Source organism: Hemibagrus wyckioides, linkage group LG24, assembly GCF_019097595.1.
Source record: "Hemibagrus wyckioides isolate EC202008001 linkage group LG24, SWU_Hwy_1.0, whole genome shotgun sequence".
NCBI lineage: Eukaryota > Metazoa > Chordata > Actinopteri > Siluriformes > Bagridae > Hemibagrus > Hemibagrus wyckioides.
In genome coordinates, this window is record NC_080733.1 from 17,362,456 (window position 1) to 17,386,928 (window position 24,473).

The window sequence follows — 24,473 nt, forward strand, 5'->3', positions numbered from 1 at the left end:
TGTCCTGAATCTCAAACTGTCCTGAATCTCAAACTGTCCTGAATCTCAAGCTGTCCTGAATCTCAAACTGTCCTGAATCTCAAACTGTCCTAAATCTCAAACTGTCCTAAATCTCAAGCTGTCCTGAATCTCAAGCTGTCCTGAATCTCAAACTGTCCTAAATCTCAAGCTGTCCTAAATCTCAAGCTGTCCTGAATCTCAAACTGTCCTGAATCTCAAACTGTCCTGAATCTCAAGCTGTCCTGAATCTCAAGCTGTCCTGAATCTCAAACTGTCCTGAATCTCAAACTGTCCTAAATCTCAAACTGTCCTAAATCTCAAGCTGTCCTGAATCTCAAGCTGTCCTGAATCTCAAACTGTCCTGAATCTCAAGCTGTCCTGAATCTCAAACTGTCCTGAATCTCAAACTGTCCTAAATCTCAAACTGTCCTGAATCTCAAACTGTCCTGAATCTCAAGCTGTCCTAAATCTCAAGCTGTCCTGAATCTCAAACTGTCCTAAATCTCAACTGTCCTGAATCTCAAACTGTCCTGAATCTCAAGCTGTCCTGAATCTCAAGCTGTCCTGAATCTCAAGCTGTCCTCCAAGCTGGGTTTGATGCATGTGTTGGAATATCTTACAGAAGACGTAATGATCATTCAACACCAACTACCATGCCAGTAGTTCGAAACCAGGTCATGGCACCAATGTAACCTCCCCAGGTCCTACTTGCACCTGCTCTGAGCTTTACATTGGAGGTTACATTGGTGCCATGACCAATGCAGTCTTTGGCCTCCTTGTTAGTGCGCCCGCCTTCCATGCCAGAGATCAGGGTTCGAGACCAACTCAGAACAGTTGCGAGTAGGACCCGGGGAGGTTACATCGGTGCCATGACCCGGATGGGAGTGAGGTTTAGGGGGGTGAGTGTAACGGAGGCCAGCAGTACCTGCTGTGCAGGTTAACCTCACTCCCCTGATCTTAAGAGGCGCACTAGTGACCGACGCTAGAGGCTGTAGTCTTTAGCCTCCTTGTTAGAGCGGCCACCTTCCATGCCAGAGTTCAGGGTTCGAGCAGGACCCAGTGGTGTGGGTGGTCTGTTCTATTTTTTAACCCAAGCTTGGTGGCACGACTTCCTGTGACGACTCTTGACACGGAATACTTGGCTTGGGTCAGTTCTTTGTAAGCAGCCATACAGTTTACATACGCTTCGTATTGGTCAGTGGTCATATTTCTGGGTGGCTGGAACGGACTATCTGTATTTACATTATCACTTACGGGGAAATTCGTCTCGCAGTACATATTATCACCTTATGAACTCGCCTCCAGAACGGATTAAACCCCTACGCTGATGTACATCGGGTTTGATTGATCAGGAAGCGAAGGGTCCAGTCTCTCCCGTCTCTAAACGTCCGACCCGATTCCCGGCTCTTAAAGTGACGGCGCTGTGCGTTTTATACTTAAAAAAAAGAAACAGCAGCTGATTGAAGCAGCAGAATGTGATGTGAGTGGAAGCTGAGGGACAGAACACTCTCATCTCTCTCACTAACTCTGTGTGTGTGTGTGTGTGTGTGTGATTTCTGTGTAATCCTCAGCAGATAGTGGATTAGCTTCTGGCTGTATTGTATCTGTGCTGTTTGAGTGCTTATTTTTCCTCTCTGGCGCGCGTTCGGAGCGCTGCAGTGCAGATCATTAGCATGACAGCTCCGCGTCGGAGACGATGTTGTACGGTAAACATTCGGAGAGGACTTAAAGGTGACAAAACTGAAGGCTGCTCCTTCTGCTCCAGGCTGATACGACACAGCGGCGGCGGAGACTCTGACTTTCGCGCTGTCTCGGCTAAACGCTGCAACTTTATATCACAATATTTTCCACAAAAAAATTTAAAATGAATTTAAGAAAAAGAATTAAAAAGTGAAAGGAAGGAGTTGACGAGACGCTGTGACGGAGTGGGGTTGGTTATTTTTCTGTATGAGCGTGTGCTGAGGTGTTTAAACTCTTACAGAAATTTGGAAAAATGTGAAAGACTTTTTTATCCGTTTCTAGTTACACTTAACGCTAAGAAACAATCTGAAGCAGCCTCTGGGAAAAGAAATTGCTAAGAGTTGGTTTTTTGAAATTTCCAACAAAGTTCTATTTTATCTTAGCTTAGCTTATCGTATTTTATCTTAGATTATCTTATCTTATCTTAGCTTATCATATCTTAGATTATTTTATCTTAGCTTAGCTTAGATTATCATGTCTTATTTTAGATTATTTTTTCTTAGCTTAGGATAGTTTATCTTATCTTAAGTTAGCTTATCTTATCTTAGGTTATCTTAGCTTTATCTTATATTATCTTAGGTTAGCTCATTTTATCTTAGGTTAGCTTATCTTAGCTTAGGCTTGCTTATCTTAGCTTAGGTTAGCTTATTTTAGCTTATCTTAGCTTAGGTTAGCTTATCTTAGCTTAGGCTTGCTTATCTTAGCTTAGGATAGTTTATCTTAGCTTAGGTTAGCTTATATTATCTTAGGTTAGCTTATCTTAGCTTAGGTTAGCTTATCTTAGCTTAGGTTAGCTTATCTTATCTTATCTTAGATTATCTTATCTTAGCTTAGGTTAGCTTATCTTAGCTTAGCTTATCCTAGCTTAGGTTAGCTTATCTTAACTTAGGTTAGCTTATATTATCTTAGGTTAGCTTATCTTAGCTTAGGTTAGCTTATCTTAGCTTAGGTTAGCTTATCTTATCTTATCTTAGATTATCTTATCTTAGCTTAGGTTAGCTTATCTTAGCTTAGCTTATCCTAGCTTAGGTTAGCTTATCTTAACTTAGGTTAGCTTAGCTTATCTTATCTTAATTTATCTTATCATAGATTAGATTAGATTAGCTTAGCTTAGGTTAGCTTATTTTATCTTAGCTTAACTTATCTTAGCTTATGATCATCAGACAAAACGAACAGCTTGTTATATAACAGAGAATCGTCAGAATTCCAAACTCGGTGTGTGAAATTCCCAGAGCGTCTCCAGGAATTGGAATTCTGCATTCTGATTGGTCAGAAAGGTTACATTCCCAGGGGGTTTGTATTCGCTAGTTTTGATAAGATCTTTGATTTCTAACAGCTTCCATACAGATTAGTGCAAAAACGTCTCCGATCACGTACGCGTCACATACGTGTTATTTCTATATAAAAATCCACTCTTCCTCAGATAAAGAGCGTCGGGTCAGAGTGACTCCAGCGCTACTCAGCAGCCGGTAATGACGACCGCGCGGTGTTCTCCAGCTCATGCGCGCGCTCGGCATGGACGGTGTGGGCGAGATGTTCATTCAGCGCGTCACGCAGGAGCTGTTTTAGCATAAAGGCAGCGGCGCTGCGAGAGCCTGCTGTAGATGGGGCGCGAGAGAGGCCTGTAATGAGCTGCGTGTCAGACACGACGTCTCTGATTATTGCTTCAGAGCTGCAAAATAAGCCGAGGGGAGAAGAAAGAAAGAGAGAGAGAGAGAGGGAGGGAGAGAGAGAGAGAGAGTATGTGTGTTTTAAGGTGTTGAAATAAAACCTGTGTGTGTGTTTGTGTGGAGAAGAGAGAGAAATAGATAGATAGATAGATAGATAGATAGATAGATAGATAGATAGATAGATAGATAGATAGATAGATAGATAGATAGATAGATAGATACTATGTGTGTGATGTGTGTGTGTGTGTGATAAGTGTTATGTGTGTGTGCGTGTGTGTGTTCAGTATGTGTGTGATAAGTGTATGTGATAAGTGTGTGTGTGATCAGTGTCTGTGTGTGATCAGTGTGTGATAAATGTGTGTGATACGTGTGTGTGTGTGTGTGTGATCAGAAGGAGGATGCGCTCAGCTCGAACTGTCACCAGCTCCCCTGGTGAGTGTAAAAAGATCACACAGGAAGTCACCTGAGATCAACTTCCTGTCTGCTCTCGCTGACACACCGTAATACCTGCTTTCATCTTTTCTGTCTCTGTCATCTCTCCATCTCTCCATCTCTCCCTCTCTCCACAACTCCATCTCTCCATCTCTCCTTCTCTACCACTCCATCTCTCCCTCTCTCCCCCTCTCCATCTCTCCCTCTCTCCTTCTCCATCTCTCCATCTCTCCCTGATCCCGGCAGTCATCCGATACACCACAGAAAATGTTTCTTTGGCATTAGCGCTCTGATGCGTTAGCGTTTCTATAGTAACCGGGGCTGGTGTAGCAAGGAAAGTTCCAGAACGTTAGCTGCAACTATAAACGGATAAAAAGTGAAAAATCTCATCACACCACCGCGCTGTGGATTATTTCTCTATAACAGAATGACTTTGTGTGTTTTACACACACACACACACACACACACTTTATGCCGAGAGGTGCCTGTAAAGTGCTTGTGGGTGAAGTAATTAGTTTTAATTTCAGACTCTAAATAAAAGGAAATCAGCGGCTGAGTGAGGAACCGAGCTCCGCTTCTACACTGCTTTCCCCCTGGTGTGATGTTCCCTCTGCCTGCCGCGTGCAGTAAAACACACACACACACACACACACACTCATGAAGAGCATTAGAAGCTCTATAAACACAACCAAGATCAACACACACAGACACACACACACACACACACATAGAGCATCAGAAACTCCATAAACACAGCCAAGATCAACACACACACACACACATTTCCCTCAGGGAGCTACATTTCTATCTACCTATTCCAACCTTTATGTGTGTGTGTGTGTGTGTGTGATATGTACAGAGTGTGATCAGGGTGGCCTCATTCTGCCGGACGCGGTTATCCTGCTTAACTGGGCACTCAGGGACACGGATACCTGCGCAACATCGACACACACAAACAAACACACTTTTATGGCCTAAAGTCATAAAGATCAGTCAAAAGCTTGTTGTGAGAGTGGCAGTGATGTCTCATTACACACACACACACACACACACACACCTTGATATATCTCCACTGCCTTCTGTCAAAATCCTAGGTGTACTACAATACTACTACTACTACTACTAATAATAATAATAAGCTTGCTCCCATATGTTACCATTGCTATAGTAACAGCTAATTCCCACAACACTTTGTAAAAGTTGTAACTTTTACGCTCCGTGGTTTCACACAACATTACATGTACCTCTAATCAGATAAAAAGCAGGTCTCGTGCGATCAACTGATACGTCCACTGACAATCCAGAGGTTTGTTTGTTTTTTATTTATTTTTGATTTGTTTGTTTGTTTGTTGATTAGCTGCTGTTTCTTTATTCATTGTATTAAAGATGAATCATATGGAATAAAAATGTAGATCAGATTGAAAAATGTAGAAGCGAGAGAGAGAGAGAGAGAGAGAGAGAGTGAGAGAGAGACGTTAAGAGAGACATAGAGAGACAGACAGAAAGAAGGAGAGAGAAAGACAAACAAAGAGAGACAGAAAGAGAGGGAGGGAGAGAGAGAGACAAAAACAGACAGAGAGAGACAGACAGAGGGAGGGAGGGAGGGCGGGAGAGAGACAGAGAGAAAGAAGGATACAGAAAGACAGACAGAAAGAAGGAGAGAGAGACAGGCAGAGCGAGAGAGAGTGAGTGAGGGGCATTTCATGAGCGTCCGTCTTCATCCTTCAGACCTGCGCTGGTCTTTAAGTCTTTCTGCCGTCTGTCTCATTTCTTTCATAATATTTGTGATAAAACTCTTTCAAGCTTTCTTTCACTTCCATAACAGAGCTCACGGCATCAGCACAGGAATCCAGCAGTGCTCCGGTTACTTATAGCTGATGATCAAACAGATATGAATCATAATACACACACACACACACACACACACACACACACACACTGATAGATAGATAGATAGATAGATAGATAGATAGATAGATAGATAGATAGATAGATAGATAGATAGATAGATAGATTCTACAATATCACAATACAAAACTGCAAATGTAGTTTTTTTGTTATAATCCATATATAATAATTATTAATTAAAAATAAAATAAAAAAATATATTGTTTTTAAAAAATAAATAGATTGAAAATATTTTTAAAAAATTAGAACATTTCTAAACATTTTATCATTACAAATTTTACACTGCTTCCCTTTCAGCAGGTCTGTAATTATTATTATTATTATTATTATTATTATTATTATAGTTATTTTCATATTTAATTTAATTTTAAAAATCAGGAGTTGAATTTTGACCTCATTATTACTGAAATATATTGAATATCGATATGGTACTTTAACAGCGTGTGTGTGTGAGTATGTGTGTGTGAGTATGTGTGTGTGAGTATGTGTGTGTGTGTGTGTGTGTGTGTGTGTGTGTGTGAGTGTGTGTGTGTGAAACAGGTGGTGAAGTGGAGACAGGCAGAGAGGACAGAGCTCTCCTGGGACTCCAAGGTTGCACATTAATTGCCTCATATCATACAGCTCACCAATCTAAATCACACACACACACACACACACACACACAAAGACGATTTGCTGGAAATATGATCCAGAAAGTTTATCAAAAGAAAAAGAAAAATAGAGGGCGGGATATAACACATAATGGGGGTTTGATTTAAACCACACCCCCTTCAGGAAAAAGAGCCAATCACATCATTGCAGTGTGCAGATACAGAGCTGCGATGGTTATGAAGAACAGCTGATGCGCAGTAATGGAGCAAGCTGATTGTGTGAGTGTGTGTGTGTGTTTGCGCTGTGTATTTCGTCTGAAAATAAATAAATAAATAAATAAATAAATAAACAACATCAGTTTCCAGGTTGTGAGTCTGGGGTAAACATGAGCGCTGAAAATAACCGCACTGGGAGCGAGGCCAAGATGGCCGCCGAGTGGACAGACTTTACTAGGAGGACTTGATGTGAAGTCACGTGACGATGCGCTGTTTTCTGTCTGTCTCTCTCTCTCTCTCTCACACACACACACACACACACACCCACACACACACCCTAAGGGAGGATGTCTATAGCGCTGAAGCTTTTCTAAATGAGTAAATGAGCTCTCTTTCTCTCTCTCTGTGTGTGTGTGTGTGTGTGAACCTGCAGTCATGCTTTAGCAGGTGCTACGTTCCACTCGCTGCATCTGTTAATTAGGAACAGTTTGCTGCTGTAACACTGCGTGACTGCTGCTGTCTCGTGACTGACCGTTAGAGCATAGACCGGATCCAAAGGGTCTGTTTCTTTTAGTGGATCAAACACACACACACACACACACACACACACAGAGTGACTCTTCCTTTCCATCTCTTTCTCATTTCCCCTCTCCCCTGGGGCTTCAGAGCGTCGGTTCATCCTCACACTCTCTCCGTAGCCGGCGGTCTCAGCGGGGCCGCCAGTTTCATTTTGACCTTTTTCCCTCTGGCGCATATGGACGGAGAGACTGACCGCTCTGAATCACTCGGATCTGCTGCTTTTGTTCCCATCTACACCACACACACACACACACACCCTTGTTCTCTTCCTTCTCTCTCTCTCTCTCTCTCTCTCCTTTTTAGTCTCTCTTAAAACCAGAATAATACAGACAAAGATCTACACTCCTCTCCAGGATCCTCTCTCTCTCTCTCTCTCTCTCTCTCTCTCTCTCTCATCCCATTTCTCTTTCTTTTCTCTTTTTGTTCACTCTCTTTCTTCTCTCTCTCTCTCCCTCTCGCTCTCTCTCTCCCTCACCCCATTTCTCTTTCTTTTCTCTCTTTCTTTCTCTTTCCTCTGTCTCTTTTTGTTCACTCTCTTTCTCTTTCTTCACTCTCTCTCTCCCTCTCTCACTCCCTCTTCTCTCTCTCTCTCTCTCTCCCTCCCTCCCTCTCTCTCTCTCTCTCTCTCTCGCCTCAGGACTCCTCACAGTACCCCGAGTCGAGTTCAGTCTGCTCCTCACTCTGATGAATAATGAACAGCTCTTTAGACTGGAGGGGAAATGAATAAAAATAAAGTAAAATTGAAAAAAAAAAAAAAAAAAAAGCAAACAAACTCCCCAGCCAATCAGAGCGCAGCTTCCAGTGCCGTGTCTGAAGAGGGAGTTCAAATGAGATCAAAACGCAGAGGCTGGTTCTGATCTGCTTCAAAAAGACAGATGAATAATTCACGTGAAGCGCTTTGGCTGAGAGAATAGAACTCCGCGTACTGGCTGCTAGGCTCGGCCGTGTGCGCGCAACCCGGACCTAAACGTCAACAGGTGGTGCATTAAAGGAGCGGACCGGCGGAACAGCAACACGTGAGAGAACCTGTTGAGATAAACGTTCACATGACGTGACATATTGAGCTCAACTTTATGCTACATCTTGACGTGCTTTTCGGAGGATTACGTCATTATTCACTCATTTACGCTAGTCAGCTGTTTAACGTTAGCATACAGCATGGAGCTACGTTTAGGTTTGTTTAAAATACACATGACACTGTAAATAAAGCCAGAAACCCAAACGCTCAGTTTAAACGATTCCCTTCAGAAAGACTTGGTTTCATTTAAGGTCACGTACGGTATACGATATAAATGTGTGACGAGACATTAGTGAGAAACATACGGCTTGACAGGAAGCAGCAGAGAAGATAGCTCTATATAGCTGCTAGAGTTTCTTATCTGAAAGCCAGGCCACGCCCACAAGCCAAAAAATCAACTCTCTCTCTATTATCAACTCTGAGAGTCGCCGTGTGCGTGTGAGCGTAGCGTTAATTTAATTTTGAGTTGATAATAGAGTGAGAGGTAATTTTATTGCTTGTGGGCGTGGCCTGGTTTTCAGGTTAGACCAAAGTTTCTTATCTGATAGACAGGCCACGCCCACAAGCAATAAAATCAACTCTCTCTCTATTATCAACTGTGTTTGCATCAAAATTGTAAATTAACGCTATGTATACGTGCACACGGCGACTCTTAGCGACAAAGCGAGCGCTCGTTTTCAGTGCGACTTCCTATGACATCAGCAACTGGTGACTAGATGTGGGCGTGTACTAGAGTTTCTAATCTGATAGATAGGCCACACCCACAAGCAAAAAAATCAACTCTCCCTCTATAATCAACTGTTTGCGTCAAAATTGCAAATTAACGTGACTTCCTGTGACATCGGCGACTGGTGACTAGACGTGGGCGTGTCCACATCAGCGTCCAAATCTCCTTTCCGGAACGTTCCATTGTAGATGTGAGAAATGATCTGGAATGCTAGATGTGCTACACTGGGAAACGTTATCGCCATGGCAACCAGTAGTACTGCAGGAATGCCTACTGACCACTTCACAGCACCGATACAGGAGATAAAATCAGTGTATGTGAGAACACAAAAAATAAAGAAAGAAATAAAACAATAACTATAACAAATAAATAAATAAATAAATAAATAAATAAATAAATAAATAAAACAAAACAATAACTAAAATTAGTAAGTAAATGAATAAATAAATAAATACCAAAAAAAATTGTTCGGAATTTTCAACATACAGGATTTTGTCACACAACGAACCAGAAATTCTTCCCTGTGAAAAAGTAGTTCCATTAATGAAAGCAGCGCAGATTTTGAATTCTAGAGCTTCATTTGCATATCTGAATAATTCATGACAGTGTTGTTTTATTCCTTTACACCTGCCAGTACACTTCCACTGCGAGTGAGCGTGAAGAAATAAAAAAATGGAATTCTGAGTAGAGTTTTGATTCCTGGAGTACTCTCTTTATGCAGGATTTTTTTTTTTTTTAAACAAACGCAGCGTTTATATATGAATGATGACCAACACCATTTGTTTAGCACTGAAGCCTATCATCTATCTGCTTTAGCTGGGCTGATGTATTACCCCACGACGTTAAACCGATTTGTGGGGAGCAGCGAGAAGAATACGCGCCTGCAGAGCACGCTGGCGCCTCGAGCGCCTAAAATGGATTTGTCCTGACGGCGAAAGCTGCGACTAATGCAATATCTTCTGTTCTGTTCAGCTCCTCCTCAAACACTGTGCTGAAAGCCTCTCACTGTCAGAGGGGGGTTGTGTGGATACATACACACACACACACACACACACATATACACATATACATACACACACACACATACACACACACATATATACACACACACACATATATACACATATACACACACATACACACATATACACATATACATACACACACACACATACATGCACATACACAAACTCACACAAACACACACACATGCAAATACACATACACCCACACACACACACGCATATACACAAATACATGCACACACATATACATACATATACGCACATATACACACACACACACTCACTCCTCTCCCAGATCTCAGATTCCGGCCTTCAAGATCAACAGAGCTAACTTCACTCCAGCAACTTTGTGTGTGTGTGTGTGTGTGTGTGTGTGTGTGTGTGTGGGTATAGTATACATGCATAACAGTGTGTATTTGTGTGCGAGTGTGTGTGTGGGTATAGTATACATGCATAACAGTGTGTATTTGTGTGCGAGTGTGTGTGTGTGTGCGCTGAGGGAGAAAAAGGCTGCGTACGGAGCTCCACTTGGCAGGCCTTCCCGCTGTCCGTGCCAGATCTAGTCCATCACCCCGGGGCCCAGGAGTCATGACAGTAAGAAAACAGATTGATTTCTCCCCTCCTACGTACAAACAATTAACTACACGCAGCTCAATTAGACACACGCCGCAGACACCTTCGGCCATGACACGCTCACCAGCGCTCTGCCTCTCCTACACTGTGCCACAGAGTCCATATGTGTGTGTGTGTGTGTATGTATATATATATATCTATATCTCAGGAGTGTTAAGCTTTTTCACAGTATGATAACCTGATGATATCCTGCACATTCACATGCAAGTGTGTTTATACATGTTTACAGTCAGATCCTTAAATATTTACACGCACACACACAAACACACACACACACACACACTAGTCCACTAGTACCTCAGTGTGTGTTCTGATATCCTGCACATGCACATGCAAGAAAGTAAGTAGTCTTTATTTGTCACGTATACATTACTGCACAGTGAAATTCTTTCTTCCCATATCCCATTCTTGGTGGCTGAGGGTCAGAGTGCAGGGTCAGCCATGATACATGGAGCAGGGTGGGTCAGGGGCCTTGCTCAAGAGCTGGGGCTTGAAGCCCGATCTTCCGGTCAACGACCCAGAGCCTTAACCTCTTGAGCCACCACCACCCCCCAAGTGCAAGTGTGTTTATACGTGTTTATATTCAGCTTCTGAAATATTTACACACACACACACTAACTTATTTTATCTACCAGAGCCTCAGCTGTTTTAGAACCGGGTGTGTGTTCTCTTTCCTCATTTTAAAGATTTAACCTCGATTCAAAAGTGTGGAAGTTCATAACTCTGTCGCTGTTAACCCTCGATATCACGTCCAAAGAGCTCTTCTTTTTGTCAGTGAAGCGAAAAGAAACTCATCAGAGAGAGAGAGAGAGAAAAGAGAGAGATTGTGAGAGAGAGACAGAAAGAGAGAGAGAGAGAGAGAGAGAAGTGAAATGACATACAGATGACCGAGAGAGAGAGACAGAGAGAGAGACAGGTGCTCTGCCTCTCCTGCACTGTGCCACAAAGTCCATATGTGTGTGTATGTGTGTGTGTGAGAGTGTGTATGTGAGGGTCCAGAGTTCGGCATGAGAAAGTGAACGCTCCGACTCGTGCAGACTTCGGTGACACACAGGACCGCTGGGCTGTGTGTGTGTGTGTGTATATATCTGTATCTCAGGAATCTTAAACTTTTTCACAGTATGATAACCCGATGATATCCTGCACATTCACATGCAAGTGTGTTTATACGTGTTTATATTCAGCTTCTGAAATATTTACACACACACACACACACACACAAAGTTATTTTATTTATCTGCCAGTCCCTCAGCTGTTTTAGAACCAACTGTGTGTTCTGATATCCTGCACATGCACATGCAAGTGTGTTTATACGTGCTTATATTCAACTTCTTAAAAATTTACACACACACACACACACACACACAAAGTTATTTTATTTATCTACCAGAGCCTCAGCTGTTTTAGAACCGGGTGTGTGTTCTCTTTCCTCATTTTAAAGATTTAACCTCAATTCAAAAGTGTGGAAGTTCATAACTCTCAATATCAAGTCCAAAGAGTTGTTCTTTTTGTCATTGAAGCGAAAAGAAACTCATCAGGGAGAGAGAGAGAGAGAGAGAGAGAAACATTACGTCTTACCAAATTGACTATACACTGGAACCTCGGCATAGGAATCTAATCCGTTCTGGAGGCGAGTTCTTAAGGTGAAAATGTGTATTGAAACGAATTTTCCCATAAGAAATAATGTAAATGCAGATAATCTGTTCCAGCCGCCCAAAAACATGACCAATATTCCCAATAGGAAGCGTATGGAAACTGTATGGCTGCTTACAAAGAACTGACCCATTCCATGTCAAGGCTCCTCACAGGAAGTCGTACCACCAAGCTTGGGCTAAAAATAGAACAGATCACTCACACCACCGAACTGTCAACAAAAAAACACCCGAAAAATCACCTAGCTTTTGAACGCGTGAACAGCTTTCACTGACTGGAAAAAATTTTGTAAAATTTGTAAGAACTTGCTTGGCTTGGCTTTCCACTGAAGTTTTGAACGGCTCCCGGATGTTCGGTTCGTTCACATGCTGAAAACGCTTCATATGCCGATGCAAATTTCTTCTAAAATTTCAATTCTTAAGGCGAAAAATTCCTAAGGGAGAGCATTCATATGCTGTATCTGGAACATTCTTTAAAAGAAAGAAGACACTGGTGAAGCTCAGGAACAATAAAAGGCATGTGAGACCACGGTGCTGGATGACGATTCTTTCCCTGCTGGAAAAAAGTCACTAGGCAACAGCTGGCTAGATCAAAAACAGCCTCCAGGAGGTGGGAGCATCACTGTCAAAGTCAACAACCGAGAGAAGACTTCGCCAGAGTAAACAGACAGGGGTTACAGCAGCACGGCTAAGCCTCAAAAACAAGACCAGAGTTTGAAGAAACCAGGATAAAATCTCCTGTACAGTTCTGAACTACGTCATCAAAGATCTACGTGAGGCAGAAGAACAGGAAGAGAAGAGCGTGGAGAAGGGAAGGAACTTCTGGTGAACCGAAGTGTACTGCCTTTGTCTGATGGGTGGGCGTGGACGCTGCTAATGGAACATATGTGAAGGATGAAGTGTGTAAAGGCTCAATTATCTGCTGACATTCAGCATCAGGACTCGTCGGAGCTTCAACTCTAATATAGTGTGCAGACAGATAATAACTTTCTCGATGTCCAAATACTTATGGACTTTACAGTATATGCGGTTGACACTGTTCTGGGATCAATCTGGACATCACTGTGTAATCTACACCAGAAACAATAAAACTGTTCTGGGATCAGTCTGTTCTCCACTGTTTAGTCTGTAACATTAGAGAAGAGATGATGAAACTGTTCTGGGATCAGTCTGGACCTCACTGTGTAATCTTGAGAAACGTTAAAACTGTTCTAGGATCAGTCTCTTTTTCACTGTTTAATCTGAAACAATAGAGAAGAGACAATGAAACTGCTCTGAGATCAGTCTGTTCCCCACTGTTTAATCTGCAAAGCTAAAGGAGAAACATTAAAACTGTTCTGGGATCAGTCTGTTCCCCACTGTTTAATCTGCAAAGCTAAAGGAGAAACATTAAAACTGTTCTGGGATCAGTCTGGACCCCACTGTTTAATCTGCAAAGCTAAAGGAGAAACATTAAAACTGTTCTGGGATCAGTCTGGACCCCACTGTTTAATCTGCAAAGCTAAAGGAGAAACATTAAAACTGTTCTGGGATCAGTCTGGACCCCACTGTTTAATCTGCAAAGCTAAAGGAGAAACATTAAAACTGTTCTGGGATCAGTCTGTTCCCCACTGTTTAATCTGCAAAGCTAAAGGAGAAACATTAAAACTGTTCTGGGATCAGTCTGGACCCCACTGTTTAATCTGCAAAGCTAAAGGAGAAACATTAAAACTGTTCTGGGATCAGTCTGGACCCCACTGTTTAATCTGCAAAGCTAAAGGAGAAACATTAAAACTGTTCTGGGATCAGTCTGGACCCCACTGTTTAATCTGCAAAGCTAAAGGAGAAACATTAAAACTGTTCTGGGATCAGTCTGGACCCCACTGTTTAATCTGCAAAGCTAAAGGAGAAACATTAAAACTGTTCTGGGATCAGTCTCTTTTTCACTGTTTAATCTGAAACAATAGAGAAGAGACAATGAAACTGCTCTGAGATCAGTCTGTTCCCCACTGTTTAATCTGCAAAGCTAAAGGAGAAACATTAAAACTGTTCTGGGATCAGTCTGGACCCCACTGTTTAATCTGCAAAGCTAAAGGAGAAACATTAAAACTGTTCTGGGATCAGTCTGGACCCCACTGTTTAATCTGCAAAGCTAAAGGAGAAACATTAAAACTGTTCTGGGATCAGTCTCTTTTTCACTGTTTAATCTGAAACAATAGAGAAGAGACAATGAAACTGCTCTGAGATCAGTCTGTTCCCCACTGTTTAATCTGCAAAGCTAAAGGAGAAACATTAAAACTGTTCTGGGATCAGTCTGGACCTCACTGTGTAATCTTGAGAAACGTTAAAACTGTTCTAGGATCAGTCTCTTTTTCACTGTTTAATCTGAAACAATAGAGAAGAGACAATGAAACTGCTCTGAGATCAGTCTGTTCCCCACTGTTTAATCTGCAAAGCTAAAGGAGAAACATTAAAACTGTTCTGGGATCAGTCTGGACCCCAGTGTGTAATCTTGAAGAGAAACATTAAAACTGTTCTGGGATCAGTCTGGACCTTACTGTGTAATCTGGAATGTTATAGAAGAACCATTAAAACTGTTCTGGGATCAGTCTGGACCCCAGTGTGTAATCTTGAGAAGAAACAATTAAACTGTTCTGGGATCAGCTAGATGGGAGACTCCACCATGCGGCTATGGTTCTCCCGCTGCTCTGCGTTCTGTTATAAATGCGACGTCGTGCGTGGTTGCTGCTCTGATTGACGCAGGCGAGCGTGTTCATTTGTAGCTCGCTGTCTCTGCCCCTCAGGCTTCTCCCTGTGGGGCTCAGAGCCGGGAGACACGCACTGATCTGCCAGAGAAGGACAAACAAGTCTCCTGTCTGTCTGTCAGCTCGGTGTCACTTCCCATCAATCCCAGAGTCTCCGGGAACAACACAGAGAGACACAGCGCTCTCCATCAGGAAACGGCCTGGCCAAAACCCACGGGCAGAATATTTACAGTTCCTACGACACCCAGCGTGGTTAAATTAATGCTAACGTTCAATTTCAATACAATATTGCTCCTAATGTAGTGCAATTTAAGCTAGTCCTTTTCACTAGCTGATTTTTATGCAAAGCGCGCACTACCCAGTGGTTTGTGATTGGTTGTTCAGATTTAAAATAATCTCCACCCCTAGGGACATGTGATGCTCTTGATGCTAACGTCCGCAATTATGAGAAAGAGCAGCAGTAGAGTTTTATAGAAATGTGTTTGTGTGTGTGTGTATGTGTGTGTTGAGGGTGTAAACATGCCCTGGATTGTGCCGTGTGAACAACAACGGCCCCGGTGCATTGATTTTTTTTTTTTGCCGCACTCGTGCTTTGACATGGTGCTTAATTTGGTCATTGAGCGTGGGGCTCAGTGCAGCGCTGAGGTTAATTAACGCCACGCTAAAGCGGAGCTCCGGTATCCAACACCACGGCCGTGGAAGACGGAGGGGAGCCGGGCACTCAGCCCTGACCCTTTGTTCTGCTAGCGGCTAGCAGCCGCTGCTACTCATTTAGGCAGATGGAGGTCTTTGGGGGATGTTACACACACACACACACACACACAGCTGAAGATAACTTTCCTTATTAGTACTAAGTCACGTATGGAGGATGAACCGCGGGGACGCTACCTCCACTGCACAAACACACACCTGCCTTCATGTTGTTGCCATGACAGCAGGGCACAAATCGAATCTGGGTAATGTTGGGTTTTTTTTTTGCCAAGCCCCTCCCCCTCTCTAACTGGCCCTTCGGAGTGTGAGGTGATGTAATTTGAGAAACATCTGTAATATGCTAAGGTGATTCCGTTAGCATAGGAGGCTAACGCTAGCCGCTAAGAACATTCAGTAGCGACTGCGCATATTTTTTTACAAAAATTAGCATCAGGAAAACATCTGATGCTGATTAGCGTTAGATCTATTGGTGTGATGATGCCATAATAACGATGGTAGTATTTATGCTAGCTTTAGCTGTTGGTGCTATTCAGCAATTTCCGCTAGCTGCTGTTTTACTGTATGTTTTTATAGTCTAGCTTTAGCGTCAACAATAACTAGCAGCAGTCTTTGCACAATTTACTTGGTTTGTAGGTAGCTAACAGCTAGCTGTAGCGTCTACACTGCACGCTACCACATGCTAGCTTATGTACCGCTACACATGTGGTGTAGCTTAGGATGCTGTTCATGGAGATTACTGACAGCTACAAATAGCGATATTTTTAAATTTCGACGGCTAAATCTGAGACAGAACACGCTGCTCTAAACCGTACGCCATAAGCCGAGTCCTAGCTGTAGCTTTAATGCGGTTTAAGGGGTTAGCTCGCTAGTCCGCTTTAATCCTCCTCGTTCTCCCCGTGACTTTTCCTACCACTTCGACTTTGAGCTTTCCACCTTTAGAAATGTCACCGGCTCTCCGCGGCAGCCTCTCGAACGCTCCCCCAGCACTCGGGGACGCCCGCTAGCGCAGGTCCACTTCCGCGCAATTCCCTGCGAAGCACCGGCGCTCTCTGCGGGAGAGATCCGCTTATTAGCGGCCGACGGGGCTACGCTTATTTTAGATTACAGCCGCGTCCGCTAGAGAGATCCTGCGGAAATATTAATCAGGTTAGGAGGAATGGAGCTGTCAGTCACGCCGTCTGGTGTCCTGGGTGAGTCTTGATTGTGTTACTGCTTTTATTACGGACCTTATTTTTACGGCCAGGCTTCACGGGCTCATAAAAAAAACCCCTGAATTTTCCTGACACCCGAGCTCTGTGACATGACTCAGGCTTCTGACCTCTTTGTATCTTGTCTCTCTCTCTCTCTCTCTCACACACACACACACACACTCGGCCCAGCGGTCCCGTGCGGTGCCGAGGTCTGCACGAGTCGGAGCGTTTACTTTCTCACAGCAGCCTGCGCTCACGCCGAGCTCTGGACCCTCTGTCATCGCAGCCAGGGATCTGATTGGTCACCAGATGGCCGTCCTGATTGGAGCACAGCCCAGAAACCAATGGTGAATCAGTGTGTCAGAGACAGTTTGGGTGCACATCCAAACCCAGTGCTCTCACACACACACACACACACACACACACACACGCACATTTTATATCAGTTAGAAATAATGATATTCTCAATAAAAGGCACAATTTGCTGTAACCGAAGCCGTTCGAGATGCCTCACTGTACTGTGTGTGTGTGCGCGCGTGTGTGTCTCCGCCCCCAAACACACCTCCTTGTACAATCTACACCTCAAGATTTTATCTCTGAATGATTATATCCCTGGAGTACGTAAGTGACACACTCGCCAGTTTTCACAGTCGTCTCCTAACTAACTAGCGACTAGCCTGCTAGCGCTCTAGATTAGCTCAGTATTGGTGTCGCTTTAGAGGCAAAAACATCTCAACATTTTCTTTCAGCAGCTCACATGGAGTCAAACTACACCCGCTGGTATTTTTAGTGCTACTTCCTAAGTGAGGAATATATACACTAACGTGACGAAGCCACGCCCACCTCTACAGCTACATTATTCAAATAAAATCAATTTTTGTTTTGTTGTTGTTGTTTTGTTTTTTTTTACTTTGGCTCCACAATTAAACTCTCCACGTTCATGAAATAATTATTTTTCTTTTCAGGTTTGTTTGCGATTCAAACACAGAATCCTGCACGTTTACGTAACAGCTACGTCAGCTCTCAGCCAACCCTCAATTGGTCAGTTGTATAAAATATAAGTCGCTCTGGAAAAGGGTGTCTGCTAAATACTGTAAATCTTTTAATCTCTGATACACATTGTTAGAAAATATCGATATCCAGTACCTCCAGGATTTTATATATATATTTATTTATTTATTTTATTTTTTGCAATTGTGGAAATGATCACAAAAACAAGCAAGAATTATGCAGAATTCAGCCGAATCCCTCTGCTGTTCACGTGTATGGTGCAGGAGTACAGCTCCCAGAGAAATTCATTATGTTGACGACAGACGCCATTATCCAGACTTATGTTTATCTCATGAATAAAACTGAGCAGTTGAGGGTTAAGGGCCTTGCTCAGGGGCCCAGCAATGCAGCACTGATGGACCTGAGATTCAAACTCACAACCTTCTGATCAGCAGTCCAACATGTCAGCCACTGAGTGAAAGAAAAACTGATTTGTTTTCTGTGAAAAACTCTTGTTTTCACGTCCCCCGTCCTTTCCCCTTCAGTGAATAACATTTCTTTTTCTTGTATATCGTCTTAAAGAATATTTTTTTAAATTTGATGTCTGTATACATTTTTAAAAATCCTGATTTTGAGCTTGATTGCAGGACTGGAGATGTTGAGATGTTCATGCACATTTTCTGCAGCTCTGTGTTCCTGATCCTGGTTCTGGAGGAACGTTGCTTCATTTTTTTTGGCCACAGTAATTACACACACAAAACAAACTCCCTGATGGACTGATATTTCACGTCATTTCTGCGAAAATGTGTCTCACGGAACGTCCGGAAAGTCCGACACAAAATTATATTTTGTTTATTTGTTCTGTCTATCTCCAGAAGAAATAAACTGATCAATTCACCGACTCCAAATAATGACCGCATGCTAATTTCCACGCGGACGCTTTATTCTCAGGATTAAACCCTTGCACCAGAAGGAACTCAAACTATTCAAACCATTTGGAGCTCCTTCAATTAAACTCCGATTCATTCCGGGAAACCAATTACAGGAATTTTTTTAATTTTCTCTCCTCCGTACTCGTCTGTATGAAATCCAAATCTGAGCAGCCCGGGATTACGCACGATCCGCACACTTAGCGAGCTAATTCCGCCGCGTCGTGACCTTGTCCTGTTCCTGACTCGCTCCTCTCACAATTACCACCGTTAAAGCCATGAGGCTGCGGCCGTGGCACCTGACCGCCAGACAGCACGGCATCCTGGACACGGACGGACGCCGCTGCTCGAAACCTGCTCCCTGTCCACAATTACAGCTTTTCTCCGTCGCTAGCATGCCATCTGCAGAACTAGACACCGGTATTAGAAAATTATTCACACTCCGCCGTTATAAAATAGCACTGAATCGGCAGAATCTTACACATAAGTGGAAAAATGACACTGAAAAAACGACAGACACAGGCTTTTAGATCACTCGCTATTAGATCAAAATACCACACACACACACACACACACACACACACAATCATATGTCTAACTGCCAAGAAGCACCAATAAAACACTGTGTCAAGAAATGAAACTCCGCCAAAATGGGAAATCGATGTGGGACGGCAGTAAATTCACCATTTCCAGATGAGAACGTTAATAAATCATTTATTTTCTGCAAAAAAAGAAAGAAAGAAATGCATGTGGAACTATTTCTTAAGTTTTAAACGCTGCTATGCGTCAGATGCTTGGGACAAGATGTTGCATGTAAACGTGGGGGGGGGGCTTTGGTATTGGGAGGAAAAATCCCCTTCGGTGAATAACATTTCTTCGGCGAATCTGAATCTTGTGGATCGTCCTGAAGTGTATAGTACTTTCATTTCTGATACATTAGGACTGTATAGATTTTGGGTTTAGAACATTATTGTGAGCACGACTGCAGGAACAGAGATGTTGAAATGTTCAGCAGTAGCTCATGGTTCTGGTTCTGGTCCTTGTTCTGGAGGTTTCATTTTAGTTCATTTTAGAGTCAAATATTAGTTCTGCTTACACACTAAAAATAAATTTATTTCAAATGTACTACAAATTTATTCAATTCAATTTATTTGTATAGCGCTTTTAACAATAGACATTGTCTCAAAGCAGCTTTACGGAGGTATAGAAAAAATAAAAAGATAGTTTTAAAAAAGAAGTTTAAAGTTATTATTTATCTCTGACATTTATCCCTAATGAGAAGCCTGAGGCGAGGGTGGTGAGGAAAAGTCTAGAGAGGAACCAGCTTCAGAAGGGAACCTCATCCTCATCCTCAATGTAAATGTAAATAATGTCCTTTCTACAACTAGTCACAAAGAATCGTGCAACCAAGAGCTCTTGAGGTACTGATTCTGTTCTCCTGAGCCACGTGCAGGAAAATCCCGTATCCAGGGCATCAGATCCGGAGTAAAATCATTTCAGCTGCTTCTTGAAGCTCGTGCCATGTGTTTTTTGCCATCACGCTGGACGTCGTCTCTAGCGGTGCGTCAGGGGAAATTCCTCGCTCGGTGTTCTGCATCCAGAGCTCAACAGAGACATCTGGTCATGAGGGCGACGATCTCTCACGCTTTATTAAGATCCTATATTCCAACGGAGACAGTTAAGCGTGGAATAATCATGTCGTGATGCACAGATGGCGGGACGCCGTTCGTTCCTGGTAGATGCAAAGACGTCCAAAGCGATGACAAGCTCTGACATACCCCACACACGCTTTAATCCCCGGGCTTGCTGTATGTGGACCTAGGATTTATGTGTTTATTAATAAATATATAGTGTGCTGAAGGAAGCAGGAATGAGTCTTAAACCCGGAAACTAGCTCACTTCCTGCTTTAAAAAGCATTTTTGTTCCAAGATTTCATTCTCAGGCATTAAATACTTCATTAAAAACGCCACCTGCTATTTTTTAAGCTTTTACATGTCTTGGAAATGAGCAAAATGTGTGTGTGTTATCGAGGATGATCACATTTTTAAATAAAGAGTAAAAACATGTTAAAAGTCACGTGACCATACGTGGCTGTAGTTCCTTTATAAACTGAATAGAATTTAGGCTTCATTCATAAAAGTTAGGCTCATTGTGAAGATGAATGAATAAATAAAAAACGTGCCACAATCCTAATCTTCCGTCGGTCACAGAGATTATTTTCTGCCGTAATCCAAAATCCAGTGGAAGAAAAAAAAAAAGAACCCTACTGGCTGTTTGTCGAGGGAAACAGGAAGATGATGGCTTCCTGGTTGGAATACAGAAATCCCTGCGGCGCTTTGTCATCTAGTCGTAAATATCCATAAATATTTATAACCTGAAATGGGAATGAAGTGGATTTAATTAAATATGTAAAGCAGAGTGTGAGGGAAAAATGCAGATGTTGTAGATGTGAGGAACGTCAGCGTGGTGTGTAGCTCAGATTCAGGTCCTCAGCCTCGGCTACATCACTCCAGTTCATCAGTTCATCATCAGCTGGAAGAGTATTAGCGATAGATGTGCTGATCCTATTCTGCTATTTTTTTCTACCAAATTTTTTGGGGGGGGTGTTTTTCCAAAAGGAACCAGTACCAGAATTTAATCCAATATGATGTTTATCAAGTAAAACTAACAACTAAAAATACACATTTTTTCCTTTCTAACAATTTCTTTTCCTTTGGGAGATTTTCTTTCTAAAAATAGTGTTACCTGATCAGTTTCCTAACTAATCGTAACCATTCAACAAAGCAACAACCTTTACAGAACAGCATCCACCATCATGATAACTAATGATACGGTCTGTGGGATAAATCCTGATGATTGATGTATAGCAAAGACGTGGTTATCTGAGACGGCTGGCCACATGGTGATATTGGCGCCCTTCTGACCTGCCACTGTAACAGTAGCCCTCTGACAGATGATGTTACTTCAGCAACTCTGTGTTTTATAGAGCTTAAAGTCAGCGTTATCCCTCTGTACCATCACACCTTCTGCTTCCAGCTCTGTGAAGCTTTTTTTCCCCCTCCATTCAAGGAGGGGTGAAGGGCAACAAGAGGTTCGTGTGAGACGTGTGAACGTAAAGCATAAGTTTAAAATTAGCATAGTACAGAATTTCAGGTTCGTCTCAAACTTCTACAGGGCATCGTAACAAAAATTGTCTAGTATCAAATCCTGGTGAGGAGACAAGTCTGAGTAAGGCAGTCTCTTACGAATGAACTCTCAAGAGAAAGACTCTGTATCGACTCAGATTTGACTCTGAATTGAATCAAATTCGACTCTGAATCAAATGTGATTTGACTCTGTATCGACTCAAATTCGACTCTGAATCGATTAAAATTTGACTCTGAATCAACTGTGTTTTGATTCTGATTCAACTCTAAATCGACTGTTATTTGACTCTGAATCGACTCAAATTTGACTCTGAATCAACCATGATTTGACCTCTGAATCGACTCAAATTCAACTCTGAGTTGACTGTGATTTGACTCTGAATCGACTCAAATTCAACTCTAAATTAACTGTGATTTGACTCTGAATCAACTTAAATTCGACTCTGAATCAACTTTGATTCAGAAACGCTGTGTGTTCTGGAGCTCCTAACAAAAACACAAAAGAAACGCCGGATGTACATAACTAATCTAATCATTTATATCATTCATACAGCACTTGCTTCACATTCGCTGTGATTTTTCCGATTTAAACACACAAATATGTGTTTCTTTTATCCATCCCTCCATTCCTTAGCAATCAACAAAACAGTTTTTTGTTCGGTTTAATGATGTGAAACGGAATCAAACCAAATAACAAACAAAGTTAACAAAGTACGCTATCGATTTTGCTCTGATTCAGACGAGTGCTCTTGCTCTTTGTTAATTTCTCTCAATAAAGATCTGGGAGGAAAAAAAAAAAAAAAAAAACCTTATCCAGGAACCTTGACTTCATGATCCTTGCAGAAGCTCTTAAAGGAAACGACTGGCATTCCACTGGGACGAATACAGCAGGAGTAGACGCTATAGCGACAAACCCTTATCTACACACTCTCTACAGCTCTTCTGCTTCCTTTATACCTTCCACAATGCTCCATTGTATAGCTTCTTGGCAGAGCCGAGACATGGCTGCGTTTCAAGGTTTGATCAATTGCGTCTTGATATTCATAAACGTTTACTCATTTGTAATTACTGCAGCCTGCAGCTATTTGACTGTATCTTCACAGGTATTTCATATTTCTCATCTGCCAGCAGTTTTATAAAGTCAATCTGACTCCTTCAGCAGGTTGTATCTCTGTATGTTGAGTATTATCATCATGACTAGCATCATACTGTACTGCATTGCTACTGACAGCACAGTACGGTAAAAGACTTTTTGTGCATCATTGTGGTCTGTTTTCAATGCTAACTTGCCGGAACAATAAAACATTTTGGCAGAGCTGATTGTGTATTCTAATTGCGTATGAAGTGCACTCATGTTGCTAAACACTACACGCACTTCTGAAAGCGTGAGCACAATAGTCAGCGTGAGAACACCACCGCTAACACACCTGCTGACACTCAGCAGCCCGGTGAACATCAGTCTTCAGTTAAACACAAAGGACGGACTGCAGGAATATGTATTTCCATATCCACTGCTGATCACATGACTACTAAGTGATGATGGGAATCGAACGGCGTAGGACATGACGTGGTGGGCGGGGTCGCAGGGCTTTATATGCTTAACAACAAGCTTTACACAGCCAGCTTTACACATCAGTCTTTACATCCCCAAGCTTTACATAGCAAACTTTATACCATTTTTATGCATCGAGCTCTATACCATAAGCTTTACATCATGACCTTTACACCATAAGGATTAAACATCAAGCTTTAAACCCCAAGCTTTACATCACAAGCTTTACACCCCAAGCTTTATATCACAAGCTTTAAACCCCAAGCTTTACATCACAAGCTTTACACCCCAAGCTTTATATCACAAGCTTTAAACCCCAAGCTTTACACCCCAAGCTTTACATCACAAGCTTTAAACCCCAAGCTTTACATCACAAGCTTTACACCCCAAGCTTTATATCACAAGCTTTAAACCCCAAGCTTTACACCCCAAGCTTTACATCACAAGCTTTAAACCCCAAGCTTTATATCACAAGCTTTACACCCCAAGCTTTACATCACAAGCTTTAAACCCCAAGCTTTATATCACAAGCTTTACACCCCAAGCTTTACATCACAAGCTTTACACCCCCAAGCATTATAACACAAGCTTTACACCCCAAACTTTACATTTCAAGCTTTATTCCCCAAGCGTTACACTACAAGCTTTATACCAGAGCTTTACACTACAAGCTTTATATCAAGCATTACACCCCAGGCCTTACATCAAGCTTTACAATACTAGATTTACACCCCAAACTTTACATCAATCTTTACACTACAAGCTTTATATGACAGGACACAATCAGCTATTTTTTGTTTAATTCAGTCTCACCTAGCACTTTCTTACCTCATGATATTGACATTATACTGTTAGATTTATCTTCCACTGAACTCTTGTCCTGCCGTTTGTCCCTCGCTCTCTGCTCAGTTTCCTGTGTATTAATCCTTCTGTGACCTTCTGGAGAACGAAGCGAGAAACTTTGGGATGTTCTCATTCAAGTAATGACTGTTGTAGTTCATTAGCACATTGAGTGTTACC

The 24,473-nt window shown here is 42.3% G+C and overlaps 1 protein-coding gene across 4 annotated transcripts in view; it reads right to left on the reverse strand.

Annotated features, from left to right (window-relative positions):
- The window catches only part of adgrl1a (adhesion G protein-coupled receptor L1a), a 211,393-nt gene that overhangs the window by 148,660 nt on the left and 38,260 nt on the right, over positions 1–24,473 (reverse strand). Inside the window, exon 1 of one of the 4 annotated variants that reach the window (XM_058377720.1) lies at positions 12,117–12,307. The exons of the other annotated variants lie outside the window; for them this stretch is intronic. The gene's annotated coding sequence lies outside the window, so the exon portion shown is untranslated. Of the gene's footprint in view, positions 1–12,116; positions 12,308–24,473 lie in introns of those variants that run through there. 4 annotated transcript variants of the gene reach the window in all.